General features: G+C 32.2%; 1 protein-coding gene across 1 annotated transcript in view; it reads left to right on the top strand.

The window, feature by feature from the left end:
- Positions 1–557: 557 nt before the first annotated feature.
- The window catches only part of LOC148311765 (limbic system-associated membrane protein-like), a 122,886-nt gene continuing 117,006 nt past the window's right edge, over positions 558–6,437 (top strand). The window contains exon 1 of the mRNA XM_088278438.1: positions 558–990. The gene's annotated coding sequence lies outside the window, so the exon portion shown is untranslated. The remainder of the gene's footprint in view (positions 991–6,437) is intronic.

The raw sequence follows: 6,437 nt of genomic DNA, 5'->3' as shown, positions 1-6,437 counted from the left end.
ACACGACGGAGTATTTCAACAACGAATGAATCGCATTCAAAAGAATACCGATGTATGAAATACAACTTAATTTTACTTTTCATATAAGGGTTGATAAAGTTCGAAAAGATGTTTTGCCTTTCAATCTTAAACTAGACAAAATATACATTCACCAATTTTTTTAAGTACTTTTTTTTTAAGTTTTTCGTTTTAAAACTGAAACAAAAATATAGATAAATTATTAAAGAAGCCTTTTACACACTCAAACAAAAAGGAAGAAAAGTTTTTAAAAGTTAACCGAACCGTAAAGTTAATGATTTCCTAACAAGAACTTGCACGTATTTTTTTAATTAAACCCCAAGCATCTACTTAGAAAACCTTAATATTTTTTGAAAATTGCGATTAATCATGTTCAGTGATCCCTTAATTGACATCCTACCTTTAATAATTAATAAACCCTCCAAAAGAAACGATTTCATCGTTGTTTCACACATCAATAAGTCGTGCCGAAAAATCTCGGGGCGCCTCGGAAACCTTCGGGAAAGTTCGGCTTGTCACAGACCGCATCTCTGATCTACGTAGTCAGTGTGCTTAAAGCTCTCGGGGTGGACGTAAGCTAGTTTCAACAAGTAAATTAAGTTTCATTATTAATTGAAATACTTTGGATACTGAAATTGTGAAAGTGAAAGAAAATTTTAATATAAGTTTCGATGAAAAAGTTCGAAATACTTTTGTTAGATATTAAATTAAATACACTCTTAGTTTGTGCTTGCGCTTTGACTTTCGAAAGTGTAAAACTTAAAATTTGGAACGAAAGTTTTTAGTTCTCTTTGCGCTGAAATGTTTTAAATAATTAAGTTAAAGTCAAAGTTAAACTTTGCATGAAAAAGTGATTATATCAAAATATTTATGATTTAAATCAACAGTTGTATTTAAACCATACCATAATAATTGTACTGCTTCACATAAAACTGGTTTATAAAAGTGATTTTCAGATTTGAAATTTTCGAGGTGAGTTAAAATTGTTTTTTTTTGTACTGTCTTAAATATTTAAAATACTGTTTTTGGAGAATATTTTTTTTTGAAATTTGAGAAAACACAGAGTATATATTTTAATAGATTGTGGTCATATTTCTATGTGTGAATTTGTCTTCTTGTTCTTTGAATTTGTCTTCCCACAATTTGAATTTTGAATAAGCTCAACCACAAGATTTGCTTTAATCCTGTAAAGATCTTTGTGATTTTAGGTCCTCTTCAAATCTTCAATAAAATTTATAACCGAAAATTAAACTTACTTCGTAAATTAAACCAAAATATTATTTTTAGCTCTAAAATTATTAGTAAAAAATGTTGTTGTATTTTTAAGTATAATATTTTTTAATATATTACAGTAATATCTTTAAAATATAGTTTTAAATGACTTCATTAATGTTAACCTGTTTTTTGTTGAATTGTTCAAAATTTCAAATTTATTTAAATTTATTCATCGATTTGATTCAAAACAAAGTGTTACTTTTTTTTCTTTTTTGATGTTCATCTTTTTTTGACGCAATGGCATCGCCATATATTTTACCAAATAGCAACACGCGCAATTCTAAACATTGATCATGACAAACCTATTTCTTAACAAAATCAAAAGCCTACAAATGGATATACATTTTTTTGCTGGATGTTCATCAAAGGGTCATGATTGTACAATATAATATTTGGTATTAAAATTCAAGAAAACTTTATAAATTCAATGAAATTTATAATTTTTATTGATTTTTATTCTTTGAAAAATATCAAATTGACCGAAGCTTTATTTTAATTTCAAAACAGGTCAGTCAAAAACCACTAGATTTGGTAGGCATGCGGTACAGATTTCACCAATGAAACAACTTTTTAGTATCATAGGATTTTTTAATATTTGTACTGAAGGCTATTTTTTGCGATGATTGGTCTGCTTCTTTCATGGTCAGTCTCCACTTTTCTCAATCCTTCGCCCATCTCTTCAATTCGTCATACCTGCTCCAACGTATATCAGAAATAATTTAATACATGTATGTTAAGCGGGGTCATCCTTTACAGCTTGTGCCTTTGCACATGCCTTTCTGAATCGCAAGAAGGCCATAGTTAGGCCTATCTATTTGACTAACTATTGTGTAACTTTGTTAAGTAAGCATCTAATCTCCTTAGCACTGCTTAAAATCTCAATGTTTCCTTTATATTCTGACCAATGTATTCCCAACATGCGCCTCTAGCACCTCAACTCAAACGCCTCAAGCCATATTGTAGTAGTACAGGAGAAAGTGACCAACTTACCAAACGTAAAATGTTCAGGAGGGCTATTTTAATCATTTTTTCTTGGCAAGAAAATAAACATCAATGCAGTTAGTCATTTTCACCAAGTCAATATATTATACCTCCAAGTTTAAAATCCTTTGGGATTTTTTTCAGGGCAATATTAAACTAGTAAGATATCAAATAGTCAATGATCACGTTTTTGTAAGAAATGCACTTGGTCACTTTCTCCTGTATGACTATGATATATTTATATAACGTTAAAATAATCATCTTTATGAAAAATCTATGTAGGAGATAAAAATTATACATTTAACCTTTAACTGCTGAGGTGGGGGCCGCTTAGGCCCCGAGAAAGTAAAAATATTGAGTTATTCTCTTCCCTCACGTACGATACACTCGTATCTTCCAGTAGGTACCTTCGAGTTTAGTTACACTGAGGCTGTCAACGGCAATCCACGTGTTTGCGTAAGCAATTTCAGTAAGTAAATTCATTTTGAAAATTTTCGTGGGCCTAAATGAACCCACCTCAGTACCTAGTTACGTAACTTTTTTGTAAAAAAGTTTTGATTTAGTTTTCTTTTTTTGTTGCTTCAATTTGAAAACTTTTACAATATGGAACCCATTACGATATCCGAGAGAAAATGGTTTATCGGTAATAATTATAACATGTAGTGAAAAATAGAAGAACCGTAGTGCCAGGAAACAATGATTTTGACTCAGCCGTGATGTCGCAGATAGATCGTGAAGACTCAAGTGGTTCGAAGGCTGAAGATATTGATGACACCTTTACATCGGAGCTTCACAAGCATAACTCAGATACACATAGTGAGTCGAAACCCTAATAACAGGTTGACAATGTTCTCGAAGAACAGACGTCTCCCGATGACGATGTTCCTCTGTCATCAATTCAATCCTTTATGGGAAAAATCGCTACAAATAGGTGCGTCAACCACTATCTAGAGCCATTCGAGTTCCATAACTTAATACATTTAGACGAACTAACCTTTCAAATCTAAAGCTAACGAGCGTTGAAAGAGAGGTTTCCACGTGAGCTGCGTTTGAATTTGGCACGTTGTGCTGGGAAAGGATATGCCTGAACCTGACCGTCAAGAAGTTGACGAAGAAAATTTTAAAACAAGAAGAAGGTGCTACATATGTCCTTCGAAGCTTCAAAGGAAATCTACAAACACGTGAAAAAAACATGTATGCCTTCAATGTGCAAAACAGGTTTGCCCAGATTGTGTGTAATTCGCAATAATGGATGCGTGTAAATTTTTTTGTTCCAATTATATTATAAAAATAACTGATGTGCCATTTGCTAGAAAAACTATTCAAAATTAAGATTCTAAGATAATTTTTTGATTTTTTAAAATATTTTTTTAAAACTTTGTTATTTATGATCACATGTAATTTTTTTCCAAAAAATGCTAAGTGTTTTCTTAACATTGATGTTATAGTTAATTTCAAATAAATAAATTTACCAAAAATGATTTTATTTTGTTTAAATATATTCACTAAAGCTAATTATTAAACACTTAGCCTTAAAACGTAAAGATTTTTAAATATTAGCAAATATATATACGGGCCTCTGCGGCCCCCACGTCAGTGGTTACGTGAAATTAAATCCACCTCAGTAGCTACAGGTCAAAGATATTTTGATTTAAAACCCTTTTGAAATTTTTCAAAATTAACAACTTCATATTGCTGATATCCTTAGAACACTAAAACAAAAAACGCGTACACCAAAATGTAGATAAATTAACCGGAAATTTGCTGGTGAGGCGCCTGAAAATTTTAAATTTTTCAAGATTTTCAATTTTTATAACCTCATAATTAGATTATCACTCATTATTATCAATTATCACTATGTTAACTATCATCTTTCAAAGATGCTGGCATGTATCTCAGCTCACAATCATACCTATCTAATAAATAAGAAAACATATTGTTTATCCGCCGAGTCCGCCTCCGTAGTGTAATGGTCAGCACGCTCGGCTACCGTTCTAGAGGTCCCGGGTTCGATTCCCAAGGGGGTAAAATAAATATAAGTGATTTTTTCACTGTAATATTTATTCAATACTACCCTGGACTGGTGCCTGAAGCGGAGGGCTGATCACCTTTCCTTCATATGTAAACGATCAAGATAACACTGCGTATATATGACGCAGTGCCCTATGCACCATTGGGGTGCGGATAAGGGTTTTTATTATTTATTATTTATTGTGTCGGCATTCACTTTGTAGTAAGATATAATGAAATTATAAATAACACACTTGTTTTTTACCACTTAAGTATATATGTAGTAATCTAGTGGTAAAAAAACAAGTGTTTTATTTATAATTTAATAAGGAAATGTATGGAAAAATTACAGATTGAGAACGATTGACATAAAGTTGCATTTTTAGGCCCAGGAAAAATATACTCATCATATCAATTCCAAGCCCTTGTAATTACATAAATATTCCCTTCCGTTTAGGTGGAAAACATCCAATTTGACCGCAAATGCGACCACGGTGGTTTGCTCCGCACACACGGATGGATGTTCTCTATAATTAATTAAAATAATTCTCGTGCTAGAGCTGGGTGTGGTGACCTGGTGCTGGCTGGTATCACCGAACCTCATTAGCGACATGTTATGAACTTTATTTACTCTACCTGACCTTACTCAGTTTAACCAGAATACAAACGTGATGTAATAATTAGGCAGGATTTCCATATAAAACACGTGACACTAAGAACAGACTAAAAATAATAAATTAGGTACAATAAAAGCGTTGTTAACTTTGTGGTACGGTAAATTTTAGGAATTGGTAAAAATCACTTTCACTATGTACAACCAAATAACAAAAGCATCAAAAGTAATGTATGGCCTAGTACAGAGGATTGATGGTAACGTATTACAATAATTTGTTCACCTATGTTCTCTGTATTTTCCAATGTCCTAAATAAATATGTTTTACCTTATTAAAAAGGAAGTTAAAACTTTTAAATGGATTTTCCCCTTTTATTTTATCATGAATTGTTATTTTTTAAAGCAGTTTAAATATTAGTATAAAATTTGAACGAGAAATATTTAAGTCATTTATAACCCTTGAATTTTATCGCTTCTTATAAATATTTTTTCTCAGATATTAGGGATTTTTTAAACACAATAAGCCGACTACCCGCAAGCTTTTGCTTTGGGTCAATATTATCTCCTTTTTATGAGAATAGAGTATTCATTTATTCACTCATTTAAAATAATGCTTTTTTAGGGTCGGGATTTAAGTTTTTTCAGAAATCTTTATCGACAGATCCCCTGTATTCCTTAAGCCCAAATAATATTGGAAAAAAATATCTGAAAATTAAAAATATTTATCCAGTCAAGTCAAAGGGATTCATAAAAAATAATTTATCAAAAGTTTATTCAATTTGGTTCAAAAGTGTATTCAATTCAAGAATGGTACACTGAAATCAGTTATAGCAAATAAAAACCCATTAGCGAAAGCTAAACTGGCAGTGCACAACGGAGTCCTGGTTCTAACTCTAATGTATGGAAGTGAAACATGGAGTTGACAAAAGAAGGATGAAATTAGACTGAATGCAGGCGAAATGAGATCTCTCAGAAGAATCTGCGACAAAACGATGTATGATAGATGTTCGAATAGTAAAATAAGGAAGGAATGCAAAGCTGAGATATGAATTATCGATAAAATTAAGAAAGGTGTGTTGAGATGGTTTGGACATGCAGAACGAATGAGTGAGGAAAGAACGGTGAAACAAATTTATGAGGCGAATGTAATTGGAAAAAGGAGCAGAGGAAGACAGAGAAAAACATGGCATAATCAGGTGTGCCAAATACTTGAAAGTGGTCAGGTTAGGAGTCGTAGTAATCGGCGGCTGTGTATGAGGAGATGTATGAACGTGGAAGAGGCGAAGAATGTTTGCAAAGACAGAGTGGTGTAGCGTTCTATTCTCTCTGCCTACCCCTGCGGAGAAGGGGCGTGATGGTCAGTTAGTTAGTTAGTTAGGATTCTATTTGAATTTTACCTATAGTTTCAACGATACTAACACATTGAGATGTTGTTGTTGTCTCAAGAGAGTCAAAATAATAAAAATTACCAATTCTTTCTTATCATTTTTATATCATCCTGGACTACATTAAGAAGCTCAAGACCTTGAATTCGTTCAAT

Source organism: Brachycentrus maculatus, unplaced genomic scaffold, assembly GCF_059751285.1.
Source record: "Brachycentrus maculatus isolate JH-2025_06_01 unplaced genomic scaffold, ASM5975128v1 h1tg000057l, whole genome shotgun sequence".
NCBI lineage: Eukaryota > Metazoa > Arthropoda > Insecta > Trichoptera > Brachycentridae > Brachycentrus > Brachycentrus maculatus.
Note: the sequence above shows the minus strand (reverse complement) of the source record. Positions and strands in the feature narration are given on the sequence as shown.